The sequence below is a fragment of the Protopterus annectens genome, chromosome 1.part1 (genome assembly GCF_019279795.1).
Source record: "Protopterus annectens isolate FY-2018-M chromosome 1.part1, PAN1.0, whole genome shotgun sequence".
Classification (NCBI taxonomy): domain Eukaryota; kingdom Metazoa; phylum Chordata; order Ceratodontiformes; family Protopteridae; genus Protopterus; species Protopterus annectens.
Window position 1 is genome coordinate 1,087,398,147 of NC_056726.1, and position 20,435 is coordinate 1,087,418,581.

Below are 20,435 nucleotides of genomic sequence, written 5' to 3' on the forward strand. Positions count from 1 at the left end.
CACATCTGCAATATCACCATTACACAAAGGCCATAGTTCTATTGTGTCGAGCCAATGTACAACAGAGTGTACACACATGTGCATCACTTTTACTGTGTGTGTTGCTTCATGTCTCTGGCCATCCTCCATAGCCATGTGTACACATGTTCAGTCCAATGCTTGTGATGGCCATCTTATTTCACATGTCACTGTTATCCCATATGACATACACCCATAGATGTCATATGCTCCACTGAGGACAGGGTTATGCAGACAAAGGGTGGTATGTATAGGATGTAGACATGTTTTGCAGGATAGTTGAGCAGTGTTGCAGTCAGTCCACTACATGTAATGGACATGTCTGATAGCACATGACATTGTGTGGCATTCATAGCAAGGGTATACTCCACAAGGGTGTATCCTGTGGGCCTGGCATACTCCAGCTCCAACACATTTGGTGTGTGTGCACACATATGCTCTCTGTACAGTACTGTTTGTATTCCTAACATGTGTAATGCTGATATGTAGTACCTGTCCCTACAGTGGAACACACCTCCACCACTGTATTCACTGTTGTCCACACATCTGGCAATAACAGTTTGGAAGGTTTAGTGTAGGCATTTCATATAGTCTTCAGTTGTTTCACATAGTAAACAGTGTGAGGCATTGCAGTTCTGACCAGTGTCCATTAACAGGACTACCATACATTATGTGTACGTGTGTTATGGCAGATAGTATGCAATTAATATGTTCCATGCATTATCAAGCCTGGTAAATAATAACAATCTCACCTGACACAGGCTACTGCCACTGAAAAATGCCAGAGGTACCTAAATATGAGTGTCACAGCAGTAAGATCATTATCCACACCTGTGTGATAGCTACAGGGTGCAATGTCCATGTTAGCACATTAGCCAGTACAATACACTATACTATGGAGTATGCACATCTGTGCATACATAGAATAGCAGACTATAGTATGTGGCATGTGTGAATACATACCTTGCATATGATGTTACATTACATATTGTACAGTAACTATGTGATATATAGTTGTGTTTTTTGTGCAGTAGTGACTTACCAGGCAAATCCAGGCTTGGTGGTTGAGAGACACCCACCTCCACAATACCAAGTAAAGCTTGTGAATGGAGGTCTGCAGTTGTCCCCAGGTTGTCCAGTAGCTTCTCGATATGTGTGATTGGGGGCTGGGTGAGTGGCCCCCACCTGTTGCACCTTGTTCCCTGGCAATTGCGTTAGCACGCTGTTTCGCCCATCTTATCAGGTCAGTGCAGTGTCGGAGCACCTGCTGATAGGTGCAAATGTAACCACCAACATCATTTACCCTCCTGCAGAGTTCCTCACATAGGGCATCCCGCTGCTGTGCATCCTGTGTCACATGGCTGATGAGTGTCATGTATTTGTTGAGGAGGTATGGGATGAGGAATCCTCCAAGCGGCTGTATGGAGGCAGTCTGCTACGTGGCATACCTGGAAGATATAAAGATGGAGACAGGTCACAGTAACTCACAGAGAAGTACAACAGTACAGCTGAACATACATGTGTATCACATTTATTAAAATTACAAATACGTCTTTTTAAATCTTCATGATACTAACACCACTGACATGTATAAGTCACACACATTTGACACCTACTGGTGATGTGATGTTATTGGCATATACGTGTGTGTCATATGATGACATTGTTCATACACCATGTGGATGTTGTCTTGACGTGGGCATGTCTATTCGCCTGTAGTGGTGTCTTTACCTATCAGCACATGCCTGGATATGTTCACATTAATGCAATTGATCTTAATGCTGTGTATATGCCACATATATAGTCACACATAGCCGTTAGGGACATGACCTGTGACCCTGCAGACTTGCAAGCATGTATGTGTTTTGCCATATATATCTACATGGCACTGTACAGCTGTGTAGCATCCTGCCATGTATTGCCTGTGCTGCACATGTTTAACACATGGGACAATAGCTAGCCGGATGGTATTTGCAGGGTTGGATATCAACTATAGCATGTATGGTCATAGTGATCTCGTACGCTATATGCCCTTGGCCATTTATGAGCCTAGGCAGACAGGTTGCCTAGCTGTAGGAAACAGACAGGTAAGTTTCAGTGGCCAGTTCAAGCAGTGCCACAGAACTGAGGCACATGGTTACTGATATATTTGGCATGCGGTCATCAGACCATGTCACAGAGAGGGGCAATGTGCAGCTTCGCTGGACAGGGATGGATAGCATGGCAAGAGTATGTTAAGTGTATGGGACAGGGATCTGTCAGGCATGTTGTGATCCTTGTACTAGAAAGGTGGATGTCCATGATGTATGTGTTTATTTGGGATCAGGATGTGTTAAGTGTAGCATGTCCAACACCTCTGGGTTGGACATGGCTTTATTCAGGGTAGGCTGCATGCTACATAGTGCAGCTAGGGATTGTGAAGGGCAGTGTAGGCCATCTACACTTCAGCAATAACCCTTAAAGGAAATATGAGATCTATTATGGGTCACATGGGTGTTGAGTATGGCTGAGCAGTTATCTCTATATTCCTGGATGGCACCCTGTCGTGATTAGGGGTGCTACATATGACTACCTGTCTTTTGTTGTGACGTAACTATCAAAGGCAAGTACTGTCCAGCTGCATCCCATGCACACAGTTGTCATTATGTTGACCGCTGCCTAGGTGGTAGTTAAAGGGTACAGGGTTAGTAACTTAGGGGATGACAATGCAATACTTAGTTGTCAGATTGTGGCCATACATCACACACCACACATCTGACACACTAAGGCCCTTCTGCACGTTGAACGTCCCACTCAATGAGTCAACTATTGCTCCTAGTTCATAGTCATTTGCAAACATCAATAGGCTAATAGGCTGATGCCTTCTGTGTTAGTCTATGTGGTATAGATAACAAAGAGGGGGAGTACCAGGAATTACTGTGGATGGCATTGGTTTGATGTGCGTGTATTCATCAGACACCTTCTGTAGAGTGGGTTCTGCCAGCAGTCCAGTTGCCAACCACTCCTGTCACATAGGAATATACACCTAGTTTACTGAGTGTAACTGGAACACAGTATGGGTGATGGTGTCCTACGACCTGGCAAGGTCATGATATGCAGTGTGAATCAACCCTACTGTCATCTACATCTGTACCGAGTACATCAATTACAATGACCACGTTTCATGGCCGTACAGACCAGACTCAGCAGAGTAGTTGTGCACTATGTCCCATTATCAATGGTGTCTCCCCCTTTGTGGGGTGTGATAACTGTTGCTGTGCACCATCCGGTGTGTACACAGCCTGACATGGAGCTATGATTGAACATGATGTGTATGTGGATAGCTGAATGTTTTTACATTTGTGTAGGATACACCCTGGGATGTTGACAGGTCCCATGAAAGCTGTATATAAGGCATTAGGGAGTGCAGCTTGTACCTGCATAGTCGATAGTACAGGGGCCCTGTAGTGTACATAGATATATTACTAAGTGTACCTGTTGGGGTGGGGGGGAGGTGTGAGTGGGTTTAGGTTCTCCGAGACCCTATCTGGATGAACAGGTACTATTTCTGTAGGTGCAGTACTTACCATGCCATAGTACTGTGCAGCACGGCAGGTCTTGTTGTTGCCATTACAATTAATGACACAGCTATAGAATGCTCTGTTCTTGGCCTCATAATATGTGTCTGATTAGTTTCACAGTAGATTTGTGTGGTTTTATATGGTGTATCTGCATCTTACTGAAGCTAACCAGGGATCACCTACACTCATGTGTGTTCACTCTTGCAACAGTTACTACCTTCTCTGGTACAGTTTAAAGCATGGCACCACCAGTTTGCCTACTTCGTGTGTTGGGTTGAATCCTGGTTCTGTTTCAATGGCACAATCACTGCACATATGTGATTGCTTAAGTTTCATTTGTGTAGGATTCAGCATTTGCACATGCATTGTCCATCTGCATGGGTGCCATGGCACTCGCCACTCTACTCTTAGGAAACATAACATTGGCATTGGAGACTAACTATGTGTAGCATACTCTTAGCCCTGTTTGTGTGACTACTGTGATCCAGGTCAGTGGGGTCGATGCAATCCAACATGCATTGAGTGCAGGTGTTGGTACATGAGGAGTCTTTCCAGTTCATAATGGAATAGTTGACAGTAGCCATTATTATGGTTCTGTCTCAGACCTAATCTTCCCCATTACAGCATATTATGACAGTTGGGAAGTCTGCGGCCTTGTGGGTGATCTGTTTCAAGGTGCATTTTGAATTCCACTTTGGCACAAAGGTAGTTGCTCAGCATAATGCATCTGATGTTATGCAAGTGCAGTTAGCGTGGAGGTGTACATATCCTTCTGGAATATGGACACACCTGCTACCTGTGTGTTCCAATAAAGGATAATGGGCAAAAGATGAGGTATGTGTTATTACATGGTCATGCAGGTGTGCTCTCCGGAGTGTTGAAACATATCTCAGCTACTGCACAGATATGTTCTCCATGTTAGGGATTGACATATGTGTGTCCATATAGTGTTTTTGACATGTATCATTGTGTAGCGAGACCTGCAGTTTATTGCTTGGCTGTCCCTGTAACAGAAGTGTACCCTCACTTGAACCATGCATGATGAAGGCATTATAGGGGAAGCATGAGCCCTAGGCAGTATCCAGATTCCTAGGGGTGACAGGTGCAGGCCCTGTTTGGCAAAGCATCATGGTCTGTCAACCATGTTATCCTAGGATGACAGATACTGGATACCCTGTGACATGCACCACTACACTAGACAATTGTGGAATATAATCCTTTTGTCCCTGTACTGCAGTATCATTCTGGCCAATGGCAGCATGCTACCCAGGCCTTGGGACATACCTGCATGGGCTACAAGACCTGACAGTTCCTACATGTGTTTCCATGCAGTCCAGGCTACTGCATCACAGGTCCTTCACAACAACATGGAATATGCCAGAGCCATGTGTATAGTTCAAAAGGTGATCTGAGTGTATGATAGTGTGGCTAATCATGGCAGACTGGCAGTTGACAGTATGTATGCCCTTGTATAGGTTGGTGTGTAACATAGTGCTAGAGTTTGCATTCACAAATGAGTATTGTTGGGCATGTTTCCAGTCATGTGTTCAGAGGTGTGGCACAATTATGCAAATGATATCATACAATTTGTGTATTTCGGTGTTTGTCACTTCCTGCTTGGGGGGTCACTTGTTTGGCCAGATACTTAGACGCGTCTGTGAATGTGTGTGATTTCCAGTAGTGTGTGTGGGTGTCCTTACTGTGTTCTGGTAAGGGTATGTGTTGTGTTAATGAGCTGCATGTGTTAACCTACATTTCATGACTGTCCAGTTCAGTCATGGCTGTAGACTGGGCTGCTTTCCAGCTTACCCCCGTAGCTGCATCCCAAACAATGTGTGGGTCATGGTGCTAGGTGGGTCTGGCAGTGTACATGGCATAGCGATTACATTCCCCCAGGATGGTCACATACACAAAGCTGACATTAGGAAACACCAGTAGCTGACTAGTGGACATGCCTGTATGAGCAGTCAATACTACAAGTACCAAGTACTGTATTTAGTTTATGTATTGCCTATGAAGATGTTTTAGACAGTGATGCTCACATGTAAATATTTGTGTTATGCATGTGACAACACTGGCTATTACGGAAACATTGTAGCTACCTTTAGCAGCAATCCTCCTCTGAGGAGCACATCACATCCTGTTAGTTGATTACATATGATGCAAGTGTCTACAGGTCTGTTTCCTTCTCTGGGTATATACTCACATATCCACCATGACCATGAGCTCTGTTGGGCACAGACACCCACTCTCCAAACACAGTCATGTATCAATAGATATATCAACATGATCAGGATATAATCAGATAGTGTGAGCCATCACCTGTGAAACGGCTATTACACATGGGCAGCTGTCTCCTAAATCTTATACTCCTACTGCAGATGTTACACTGGAGTTAAAGATGATATGCAACCTGTTTCATTACCAGTGCTGTGCACTACCTTACATACAGTATGTGCAGGTGGCTGTTAGGTTGGCAATGAGAGGTTGGGCTACACAAACCTGGTAGTTCAACCAGTGTGTCTGTATTCTCAATATCCACTCTATGTAGGTGTGCACATAGCCATTTGGCCCAGCCCTGTAACAAGGGTCACTACACATTTGCATAACATTTACACATGCACAACTGTTATTGCTTGCAAACGATAGTAGAGAGTTGGATATTACATGTGTTATGTGCATGGATAGTTACCTGGCTCTTCCAATTATCTCTGTTATCATGCTGCTAACCTGTCAGATGAATACTAATGCTATGTATCCTGTCATTGAGTATTGTAATTGCCAATAGACATAACTACTGTTTGCATAACATAACATAACTCCTATGTAGAATACAATACAGATCTGCCTAGAATACTGTATATTACACAGTTATTGGCACAATATCCCACAATGCACACCATATTTGCATGGTAAGCCCACCTTTAACATGTTTATCTTAGTTATACATCCATACATATGTCGACTGTTACAATATATCTATATATACTATTCCCTGTTATAGCAAATAACTTGTTGGACCAATCCTGACACTGACAGTGGCTGGAAGCAAAATGGTGGGTTCCAAGCCCATATCATTCCTTGTAGTGTATGTGGAGTGTGCCGTGTGATCTACAGCATTACACACATAGAATACTACAAGCATTACTACTGCTCAACAATACATCGCTACACAATAGCTATTTCCACTATATGCATTGATTGCACTGTAATTCTTACAGTACAGGTACTACATACACAGACATACTACGTTATACATACCATCTTAGTAATCGGAGGTGTTATTAACTAATGTAATACTCGTTTTCGGTTCGTCTTTCAGTGTTTTGTACTGTCCTACAGGTAGATACAGATGGCCTGAATGTGTGACAAGGCAACCATGTCTAGTTACAGATCAGTAACATGTGCTATCCCGATGGCCAGTTGGTGTTCCTAAGTAGCTAATTACATGCACATCAGCTGCACTGCTACTGCCTTAGCCATTACCATGGCTACAGTGGAGTATAATTGAGTACTCCACTTGGGCGTTGTCGCTTTGCCTTACTTGTGAGGAAGACAGCGTGGAAGTTTTTTTGGAATCTATTGCAACAGCTGTATGCAGATGAACAGTAATATATTGTGTGTAATGCCAAGAGGAGTTGGTCTAAATGTGAGTACTGCTGTTATTTTTCTGAACATTGCTACTTGTGCAGCAGGGTTTGTCTTTACCTAATACTTCTGCATATGTTTCAGTCTGGCCAGGTTGTTTGACCAGCTCAAGGCTGCATAGCTATGCATATAATGTTAGGGGGTTTACAGTGTGAAAAAAAAACAAGTAATCTCCATGGTATCCCCGAAGTCTCCAAACAACCCACTAAAGTGTAGTGGGTCTAAAAACAAAACAGTGTAAGAAACTTCTCTGTGTGGAAGATTTTCAGTCCATATATTTCTAGTTAATCACTGTATATTAATCAGATCAGACAATAGTAGTAGAAGTAGCGAACATAAACTCGTCAAGTCAAAAAGTAATAATAGAAAATATATAATTCTACAGCATTACTAAGTATTTGAAATTAATCCAAGCAAGGCAGGCAGTCTGTTTCCAGTCGAAAATCAATTATTAAGTACACAGACAAGCGATCCAAGTAAAACAAAAATAGAGTAATAATTTCCTCACAAGCTGATAAAAAGTATATATATATTTAGAAAGCTTGAAGGGTTTACAGTGTGCTTACCAGACATATTTAGTTTGGTATTACTGTGTATCATACTGTGCTAACAATCAGTACTCTGTAAAATTTCCTGGTGTACGAACCTTTCAACCCTCTGAAACGAGATTAGTTCATACAACCCCTGTTACATCAGCAGCTGTTCAATTGTATAACGGCAACTATTCCACATAGGGCCATGTTAGTGTGTCTGTGTCCAGGTATGTTAAGGTTTCAGCAGATGTTGTACAGTAGTTGCATAATTGGTTATGGTATGACAGTATGTATTGATGTAATTATTTTGGTTGTGGGGTAGATGTTGGTGGGTGTACATAGCACATGCAGGTGTGTAGGAACATCTATATGTGTTTGGGTGTTCTTTCCCATATGTGAACATCTATCCCTTAGTGGACTAATACTATGGTAATTGCAGGCTGATTCATTAAGGCACTATTAAATGCTTCCTGTATAGCATGCAGGTACTGTTACTCCTTGAATTCTTTTGGCAATACATCGGAATGTAATAAAAATTTGCAAAATGAAAGCTGTCTGTGTAATTCTGTCATGGATATCTGCAGTCATTGCAGTTGTATTGGTGACTGTGTCCATAGAACATATTTGGAATAGTGTATTGGCATATACTCTTCATATGTTATGTTCATATTATTTGGGGGGGGGGGCGGAATGTGTGATTGCTATGGTCCATGTTATACTCAAATATGACCAATTCGGATACTGTCTACAGACATGTATGTATGTGTCTATATATATATATATATATATATATATATATATATATATATATATATATATGTGTGTGTGTGTGTGTGTGTATATATATATATATATATATATGTGTGTGTGTGTGTGTGTGTGTGTGTGTGTGTATATATGTATATAGATATATACATTATTGTATACGTTTATCTGTACCTCCATAGATGTGTAGATGTTTTTAACCTATCTGTATATCTACATATATATGTAGACCTGTGTATATCGACATGTCTGTATGTATATCTCTCTCTCTCTCTGTATATATATAGATATAGATATATATATATATATATATATATATATATATATATATATATATATATATATATATATATATATATATATATATATATATATATATATATATGAGTATACACCCTTAATTGGGTACATGGCGGGTTGTCCTGTTTCAACACATTCTTCCCTTTTGTGTTTTAACCTGTCTGCATACACAAATGGGATAGGCACATCCCAGGTAGCTAAGTCTTAGGTTACTCTGAGGATGGAGTACATTGTTGCAGGTTCTACTCCTGGAAGCTGTTATTATTTTACCTCTCAGAGTAGGCACTGGTAGGGAAAGTGTGAATAATGCACATTTACGCAGTTGCAAGCAGGTTTGCCTGTAGTCTGCGTGATGTTAAGCAAAGGTCAAACGTGTGAAGTGCTTCTCCATTTACCGTGTTTCAGCGCCGCTTACCGTCATGCAAACATGTGGAAACCCGCTTACAACTGCTTAAGAGTGCTTTAATACACCTGCATCCAAAAGCCCTTATTCTTGTCCCTCAAAATAACCTAACAGCCCTTTCAGGTCTTGAACTCGGAAACATGAACACTACAGTCACTGACTTTACCACTAAGGCATCTGAGATATGTACGAATGTTATGGTGTTTAGAATATGCATTGTACTAAAGACAATCCTCACTACTGAAAACAAATGCGACAGTCAGTTGGTGTACATATGTCTGATACATGTTAATGTTCATATGTTTGTGAAAGTGGGTGTTGCAATGTGACATGACAGGGGTGTATTATGAATGAGTAAGGTTCTTGCTTTGTTTCCTTTTTATATTTTCCCCATACTCCATGTATGTCCCTCCAGTTCACTTATTGGACATCCGACCCAGGCCTTCCTTGATGCATGATTGCATTATCCATCATTCCTCCCCCACCCCAATCTTCACATACACAACAACCACCCCTTCTATTGTGAATTAGGTTAATATTAATTGTTATAATACCAGAGCTGCATGTGTTTTGTGTACATTCCAATTCCTTTGGAGTGCTTCTGTGTCACAAAGTGTGTTCATAGATGTTTATATATATATGGCTATTAATGTAACTGTATAATACAGATATATATATATATATATATATATATATATATATATATATATATATATATATATAAATATATATGCGTATGCAGACATCACTGACATATATATATATATATATATATATATATATATATATATATATATATATATATATATATATATATATAGATATATATATATATATATATATATATATATATATATATATATATATATATATATATATATATATATATATATATATATATATATATATATATATATATATATATATATTTCGTATTAGTTTGTAACAGTCATACATCTGTAGACTGGAATGTGTTGGTTCACAAACTACAGTGCATTACAATATACTGTACATAGGTACACAGAGTCACTGCCCCATTTGTGATCATTACAGTGAAATGCATATGGTATAAGATGTAGTCTCAAGACCATAAAACATGTGTACACCTTGGATGGCTTAGTGGTACGTCCCATGACTATAGTGTGCATGGTCCAGGGTTCGACACCTGCAATGCTTTACGAATGTTTTTTACTGCAGAATAAGACTCATTTAAGCAGTTGTAAGCATGTTTAAAAGTGTTTGTGTGACATTATAGCAGCGGTTAAACACAGTTAAACAAACTTTGTAATGTATAACCTGTGCACGCAAACACGGCCGCATCCACTAACTACTCTGGATATATACATGTCAGTGACGTAACATCTCACTATGTGCTGACATAACATTACATTCTCTGTTGACTGTACTCTTCTGCACACATGAGTTTATATGGGTGATTCGAATGTTTATAATACAGATGATTACTATCTATATATGCAAGCTGTGGTTAAGGTATACTTTTGTACATGATCAACATCCCTGCCTTTATCGGGATTGCAACCTCGAATGCACAGATACTATGCAGATGCTGTAACCATTACACTGTTGACATTAACGTTGCTTCTGCCTATTTCCTATTTAGATGATTTCTATGTGTAAGCTAGGCTAAGCAAAGGGCTGGAGCCCCCAAACTCACTGAGCTTCACATACTCTTGAAATAACAACATATAACAAATGTACTGTGAGACAATACATTACATTCCTAACTACATTAGGCATAGCCCCTCACTGACACTTCTAGGGAAACTTTGTTGTGCGAATGGGTAACAGACTGTACACCCCTGGGATCATGTGTCCCAGAACCATACAGCCAGGGGGGTGGGGGAGCCTGTCCAGTTTGATAGCTGCAAGACCTGTTGGGAGAATTGAATGGTGTTGAATTGCCACATTAACATGCCCTCTTTAGATCACTAAGTGCCCCTATCACCCTCCACAACTCGTCTTCAACAGCTTCCAGCAACTCTGCCTGGAATTGCTTCATTGGCTATGCTTGACAGAGGCTCAGTTACTTCATCAATGGTGCGGGGAAGGCCAAAACACTATTGCTATGCTTCTAATTGCCCTTGGGCAGATAGGTAGTAGGCTATCTGTGAACCTCTAATATGCAAGCCATCACAGCCATAATATGTGAATAAACAGACCTTCAGATCACAATATACAGTGAGAAATCAACAGTTGAGTACAGCAAGAACATAGAGAACACTGATACTTAGTCACTCCAAAAGCCTATCTTGGAAGCTAGAAGACTTGTATAAATTTAAGGCTTTCTATTGCTTACCAGTAGGTTACCTACAGGGGAAATGAAAAACAAGCACAGATGGAGAACATGCATGCAATGATACCATACTGACCTATGTGTCAGCCTTATGCTTTGAAATACTGGCCAAGGCTATTGGCACCCCCGTGGCGCTTTATTTAGGAGAGTCTCAAAGGTAAATACCAGCTCCATAGACAGCACAATAGCAGATTCAATGAAGAATATGCTACTCAACACCAGAGGTTGTGATCACAACATGCATACACTCACAGCACTCCTCAGGATGGACATCATCAACATCTGTACATTAACTGAAATCTGTCTTAAGGCTCCTGAGAGCACACCAGCACTACCAGACTACAACCCATACCACATATTTCAGCCTCAGAACATGGACTGACAGACATGGAGGGACTGTATCCATATTCCTCAGGGATACCTACACCTCCAGGTTAGTGGGGCAGTATGATACCTCTGTGATCATCCATGTGCAGCTAACATCAGCCACAACTGCAATGTGGAATGTGGCCTGCTACGGATCACCCACCATGACCCAGGACCTCCACTCCACCTACCTGGGGACAGTGGAGAACATGGCAGTCCTAACGCACACCCTGGCATTGGTCGATGTCAACTACCATACCATTAACTGGGAAACGTACTCCGGTACTCGCTTCCAGGACCATAGCTTCCTGGAATGTATCACCTCATATGCCCTGTATCAGGTGGTAACCTCCCTGATGTGGGGTGGAAACTACTAGATGTGGTCATCACCAACATGGGCAAAGGTGCACCACAGCGGAGGTTAACTGGTCAGTGGTTAGATCTGACTATGAACTATTCACTGTTTCCACACCCTAGCATCTACCCCACCCACGGATACCACAGTGTATACCTTTACTACAGCTAAATTTACACTACCAGTGACATGGGTGGGGGGGGTTCATAGCCACCACGCTAAGGGGAAACACTGCTCAAGATACAGACAGATTTACAAATGCAGTCTATAAGCACCTACATGGATGTATGGATTGTGCCATCACTGGTAAACCAAGACTCACTCCTCCTAGACAAGGACACCGGTCTGGTGGACTTCTGCAATAAACAGGCTATACTACAGAAGTAGGACAGTGTTCCAGACACACACAGCAAATCCCACGAAGAGCAGACATCCATGACCATTATTACTATGATACGTAGGTCCCTCATGACATCATCCAAGGCTAACATCAGCAGGAGAATACGTAAGGATTCGAAAGATAACCACAAAGCCTTCGTTGGCTATGTCAAGGATCTACGTGGTGACACACACATATTTGTACTGTGCCGGTGAAATATAGCACAAAATATGCTGACTCTACTGATATCGCCAACATCCTTGCAGATACATTCGGTGCATACTTTACCCCCTAAAGAGCCCACAACACTACCCAAAAGGTACAGTATCCCAACCATCAGAGACACACAGGTGGAAATGGCCCTTTTTAACAGCAGAATACAGCATCAATGGAGGCAGATGTTGACCCAGACTGCATCTTGTAAACTGTACAAGACAACCTGCCCCCCACCTAATTAACCATTCATACCTCAGCCTCTCCACAAGCTACATGCCCATACAATGGCACGTGGCAATGGTTATTCCACTCCATCAAGGTGAAATCACAACTGACCATGGTAAGTACCACTCCATAAGCCTGACTAGCCTGGTCTGCAATGGTATGGTTCGCATCCTCATGGCACTCATTAACAATGACATTGGTAACCTTCTAACATGTGACCCAACCCAGGTCAGCTTGGTTGAGTGCAGTTCATGCCTACTGAACATTTTACATACAGTCACCAAGGCATTAGATGACGGGGGAGGTGGTTCACACATACTACCTGGACCTCACCAAGGCTTTTGACACCATGCTCCACTCAGGTATTATTGATAAACACACCAGCCTGTACATTCACCCATACATCACAGGTTGGGTTGCCAACAGGCTTATACACAGAACCCACATGGTACGACTAGCGGTCTCCAGGTCCAATTCTTGAACAGTCACTACTGGTGTCCCACATGACTCAGTCCTGTTTGGCATATACGTCTCAGATGTACAGGCAAACACAGATGGACTACTGTAGAACATGTTTGGCAATGACTGCAAACTGGGAGCCATGATTGTTAGTCCAGCTGACACGGACATCCCTCAAGGGGCCTCACAGAGAATGTCACAGGGTGCCAATGACATGGCCTCCAGCCAAGTGCCACTAACAGCATGGTCATTCCATTGTGGAATTGGCACCCACATATTAACACATGAGTGGCAGCCACTTTAATACAGACGAGGTAATGGGGTATCTGGGGACTAAGGTAGATAGTGATCTCCCCTTTGACAATCATATCTCCACAGTAGTTAGGACATCCTTCTATGTAGGCCATCTGATTTCTAAAGGATTCTCATCTAGACATACTGGGGTTATAGTGCCCCTTTACTAATCACTCATCAGTCCCATCATAGGGTATAATAACCCATGTGGGATGTACCTCAGAGGACACGTCCAACAGCTGGGGGCTCCATGAATGTACCTCACCAAGGGGAATACTGGCCTCCAACATATGGCTTATGCAGCTGGACCGAATAAACTCCTGCTTTACTCAGTGGCATCTCGTTTACCCAGAGATGATCTCCCCTGGCCAACACAGCCATGTCAGACTCAGGCTTGATGGATATGTTCCACCTATGGAAATCCATGTCACAGTGAGCCACACACTGTAGTGAGCTGACCTTGCCACAACAATAACCGGAAGATGCTGGAGGGACAGCTTCCTGTCAGAAACAGTCCCCATACTTTGTAACAACATCCCTAACTACATTATACAGAGCCCCTCACTAACACTCTGCAAGAGATACCTTGAAGGGTGGATGGGGAACAGTAGATCACCCCAGGGATCCCACCATTGGCTTTGCTCCACACAGGGACAGTTAATGAATCAATGGGGTGGCAAAAGCTGACACATTTTGGATGGCCTTACGAATGGACTCTGGCAGTTGGCCAAGTACCTAACCATGAATCTATACATACAGTATCTGCATATGCTGATAGCTTAATTTACTGTTCAGGTGTTGACTTACCTTGTGCTGATGGCTGTTGTGTGTGTGCAATAGTTGAGGGCTGCCTATGTTGGATGCACACAGTAGAGTGCCTATCCATGACAATTTACAGGTAGTTGTGTGTGTGTGCCATCCATTTTTACTGTGTGTGCAGGTGGAGAAAGATGTCAGTCCCTAGGTGCCTACACTGACAGTGTGTGTGCTCTACGCTCCCCCTTTCCCAAGGCATGGGCATACTGGGCACTCCTCCATCTGCCTACTGGGGCTGGCTCAGGGTGTTCATGGTCTGAATACTTCTGTGCCTGTGGGACCCTTGGCAATGGTGGTGGGCTGTGAGGGCCTTCACCATTCTGTCCCTTCTGCAGCTGTTTCCACAGGACCATATTGTGTAGCATGGCACACACTATGAAGATGTGGGCACATGTGCTGAAGAGAACTGCAAGGCTCCACCAGATATGTCCAAGCAATGAAATCATGATTTCAGCATCCCAAACACACGCTCTATGATGATTCTGGTTTGTGCGTGTGCCTCATTATGGCATTCCTGCATGGGTGTGTTTGCATTTCTGATCAGAGACATCATCCACGGTTCCAGTGCATAGCCAACATCCCCCACCAGGTGGCCATTTGGGATGTCACCAGTGGCAAATAACTGATACAGCTGTGAGACATGCCAGATGTGGGAGTCATGATAGCTTTCAGGGCTGCCAGCACATACATCCATGATAATGCCCTGGGCATTGCACACAACCTGGAAGTTGATGGAGGGGTATCCCTTGCAGTTTATGTAGTGCCTACCCTGCTCACCGGGTGGTGACTTGATGTGTATGTGCGTGCAGTCTATTGCACCCAGTACCTCTGGGTATTCTGCCACACGGTGGAAGTGACGCATATTGCTGGCCAACTCCTCCTGCATTTGGGGGAAGTATATGTGCTCATTGGCATGTGGTAACATGGCATCCAGGAACTGGTGTAGTACCCTGGATGCTGATTAGGTTCATACTAGGCTATCTGCCCTAGGGCATTTATAAGCCTAGCCAGAGTGTGTTTGGCTTTCGCCACCCATTTTAAATTAATTTTGCTATGCCCTTTTTCGAGGTTAGTATACTGTGCCTCTGTCTAGCAGTGACACAGAGGTGATACCCGGGGTAAACCTACGATCTCCCATCCACTCATCAAGATTCCTCTTGAAGAGAGTCAATGAGGGACTCTGCCTAACCTGGACTGGGATTTTATTCCAGAGTGAAGGGAGCCTCTGGGTTATGAATCCGTCCCTCCAGCATGTCCTATTTATTTCAGTGCTGAGGTTCAAGTCTCTCGAGCGCGTAGCTCGATGGGATTTGGATTTTCTGAGGTGCAGCATGTCCATTAATTCCGGGTTGGACATGGCTTTATACTTCAGGCACAGATTGCCTCTGAGCAGGCGGTATGCCACTGAGTAGAGCTGGAGTTTCTTTAACCGGGCAGCATATGGCATCTGTTTGAGCCCTTTGATCCTCTTGGTGAGGTACTTTTGGGGTCTTTCCAGTTGCTGCAGGTGTCTGGTAAGGTACATCCCAAAAGGGGCATTGTACTCAATTATGGGCCTGATGAGGGATGAGTAAAGAGGCACGATGACCTCCCCTGATCTAGATGTGAATCCCTTCATGATTAGTTGGGCTATATAAAATGTTTTTCTAACCACTTTGGCCACGTGGTTGTCAAATGAGAGATTGCTATCAACTTGGGTCCCCAGGTCCCTAATTACTTCTTCTATAATTAATGGATTACCACCTATGTGGTAATTTGTGGGCACTTTGTTTTTGCCAAAGGGGATGACTATACACTTTTTGGCATTTAGCTTGAGGCCATGGCTCTGGCACCAGTTGTCTGTTTCTATGAGGCCCTTTTGGAGGATGCTTGTGTTGGCTGTAGAGTCGATTATGGCACCCAGTTTGCAGTCATCTGCGAACTTGGTCAGCCACAGTCCTTCCGTGTTGGCCTGTACCTCCGAGAAATATATACCAAACAAGAGAGGTCCCAGGACTGAGCCTTGTGGGATGCCACTTGTAACTGGTTTGGAGTCTGACATGGCTCCAGCAATTCTAACCATGTGGGTTCTGTCCTTGAGCCAGTTTGCAACTCATCTAGTGACATAGGTGTTTATATTTAAGCTGGTGAGCTTATCTATAATGCCTGAGTGGGGTATTGTATCGAAGGCTTTTGCGAGGTCCAGGTAGGCTGTGTGGACCACCTTCCCCTCGTCAATGGCCTTGGTGACTGTTTCAAAGAAATCAACCAGGTTTAACAGGCAGGAGCTGCCCTTAACAAAGCCGAACTGGGTAGGATCCAGTGTCTGTAGGTCCCCAATATCTTTATTTATGAGGTCCATGATGATCCTTTCCATAGCTTTGCAGACCAAGCTAGTCAGGCTTATGGGGCGATAGTTTCCAGGATCCGTTGAGGCACCACCTTTGTGGAGTGGGACCACTGTTGCTGTACGCCACTCTTTGGGGTACATATCCTGTAGTAAGGCTGAGACTGAACAGTAGTTTTATGTTTGGGTTTAGCTCTTCTTGGAGTTCATGTAGGACGCAGCCCGGGACACCGTCTGGTCCCATTGATGCTGTGTTTTTTGCTTTGGTGAGGGCGGCTCTTACCTGAGCATCTGAGATGTCAGGGGGGCAGCACTCTGCTGGGATAGATATTTGCCCTTTTGGTGGGGGGGGGGGGTTGCGCTGAACCTGTCAGCTAGGATGTTGGCAATGTCTGTGGGTTCGATGTATTTTTTGTCATTTTGGACTAATTCTGAGCATATCTGGGAATTCCCACCCAGGTTCCTAACATAACTAAAGAAAGCCTTGTGATCATCCTTAGTGTCCTGTGCAATTTTTCTCTCGAATCTGGTCTTAGACGATTTTATGAGTGCCCCTAGTTTTTTACTAATACTGATCAGAGATGCCTTCCCTTTTTGGGATTTTGCTCTATCATGTAGTAGCTTCCTCCTTCTATTGTATAGTTTGTTTATGGCTGGGGTCCACCAGACAGAACGTCTGCCTTTGGAGGATTAGGTCTTGGTTTTATTTGGGATTGCATGATCCATGCATTCCTGAAGGTGTTCATAGAATGCGTTTATAAAGGATTCTGCGGTCTGGGCAGTATTTTCCACAGGCTCGGGGGCTTTGAAGGACTCCACCACAGTTTTGAGGAGTGTGAAATTTGCTTTACAGAAGTTTTTCACATAGCATTTGAGTTTATAAATTCTAGGAACCTATGGGCTAGGGTGTTGGAGCTAGAGTAATTCTCCCAGTCTATGCTTGGGTAGTTGAAGTCACCCAATATAATGGTGTTTGGAAAGACCTTCATATTTTCCAGTGTTCTCAGGAAGGCCAAGTGGGGTTCCTGGGTTTGGGAGGGTGGTCTGTAGCAGGCTATAAACTGGAAGGCATTTTTACCCACTGTTAGTTGCACATGGATAGTCTCTGATGCTTCGTGCTGTGCCACCAACCTGGAGGTGTGGGTATCTTTGACGAATATTGATACTCCCCCTCCTTTTGTGGTTCGATCCAAGTTTTGGGGCCGAAAAGCATGGTATGAGGTATAACCTGGTAGTGCTGGGGTGCTCTCGGGAGCCTTGAACCAGGTTTCTGTTACTGCACAGATATTGATGTTCTCCATGCTAAGGAGAGTTTCAAGACTGGGAGCATTACTCTAGCTCCAACACCCTAGCCCAAAGGTTCCTAGAATTTATAAACTCAAATGCTATGGAACAACTTGTTACCACTCCCACAAGAGGAGAAAACATACTGGACCTGATCATCATCAGCATGGGGACTCTATGCTCCAGACCAGAAGTGTATCCCTCACTGGTAAGATCAGACCGTAAACTAATCTCACTAGATATTCACATCCCGACCCCACCCCCTGCCCAGAAAACCACAGTGAAAAACTTCTCTAAAGCAAATTTCACACTCCTCAAAACCAAGGTGGAATCCTTCAAAGCCCCCGAGCCTGTGGAAAATACAGCCCAGACCGAAGAATCCTTTATAAACGCATGCCTGTGAGATACCCATGATATCCCCAGTTGGTCTTTGAAAGGTACTTATAGCTAGTATTCTCAGGCTTACACATACCTTTGTATCCCTGGGATGGGTTCCCCTCTGTTTGTTCTGGCTCTGAGGCATGGTCAGCACGCTCTACTTTATCCAGATCATGTAGCCCCTAGTAGGTTACCCTGGGTCTGAACACCCTCCTCCTCTTCTGGTGCCTGCGGTGGTGGTGTGCATCCTCCACACCACCTTCAGTCTTCAACACATGCTGGTGGATCAAAGCTATGGCAGCCCCTAACATGTACATAATAAAAGTTCCCCATCTGTATACCCCACTGGTGCAGAGTGTATGGGAATACACAAATGTGTCTGAGGTGCTTTCACACTTTTTAGTATTGTGCTATGGATGCTGCTGATGTAAGTTGGTGTGTATGAGCTATTCCAGCTGCTGCGTGTCTTAATTATGGGTTTTGCAATGAGTACTGCAAGTGTGGGGCCTTTACTGTGGAGATCTACTTGCCTGTCTTGATTAATCTGTTGCCCTTTAATTCACTTTTAGACCTGGATCCCCTCCCATTATCAGGCATGCATCCACCTGCCGTCTTTCTTGTTTTGTACTTTCCCTACCCAGTCATGGCGAAATGTGCCTTGTAGCTGATATACTGCATATCGCCTTTATTCTGCTTTGACACTTTGCTGTTTTCTTTGCAGTACAGCCCCTCCCCTTCCCTGTTCTGCAGGTAGATGCTTGCAGCCTTGTTAGCTGTTGTCAATGGCCCACTGTAGTCTCCTAGGTGTTAATTAGTCATTTGTGCTCCAGTTTCACTGCTGCAGCATTTCCTTATTTCTTTCCTATATCCTTCCTGTTTCAGCTGCAGTGCACTCCACGCATACCCGTTTACCGGGTTTACGCTGATTTTCATCTCTGTTCACATGCATACTGAGTTACCTTGTGTACTCTCACTAAGCATAGCTATGGGCAATTTGACACACCCCTATCCTGCAGCTTTGGCTAGCTAGGGGCAGACCAGTTTAGCAATGCTCCAATGTGTTTACAGCAATGGCGACACACCCCTCTCGTGATGTCATCTTTATCTCAAGGACTCACATCGGTGTTATAATGCTACACTGTGAGGTGCATCCTTTCACCAGTGAGGACTCTGCGATTCAGTATTACTCCTCTCATTTGCATGGCATTGCCTACTAATTCCTAGCTACTGACCATAACACTGTCACTGCCCCTTGGCAACCCTTGCTCCATGAGTATGGTGTAGCATGCCTGCCATTGACTATTATGGGGAAATCGTGATATGTCTTTCATTGCGGTTTTATTCTATATTTTTATATATTCCTTGAGATCCCCTTTGCGCACCGCTGCCCTGCGCTTCCACGTCGCGATAATGAGACTATATATATTAAATGTTAATTTTATATTTTGTACATTTTTTTTATGCCAATGGCTATATTTTTAGCCAATGGCATATATTAACAGTATAATACATGTGTTTGGTCGGCTGTCATGGCTTCAATTTTATGTTTACAAAAATGTAAACAGTTTTCTACGGTTTAAATTTCTGCATGCTTACACTATGCCTGTACCACTTCCTGAATCGCTACATACCTTCATTTGCATGCTACACTGCTGCACGTGGGGTAATTAGCATACAAGGCTCAGGAGTTGTGCGGGTGTAGAATACACAGGTAGTGCACGTGGGAACAGCTCGTACCTAAATCACTCGGCGGCCATCTTTGGTGTTAGAACGCCGACGCTACACCTGCACCTGGT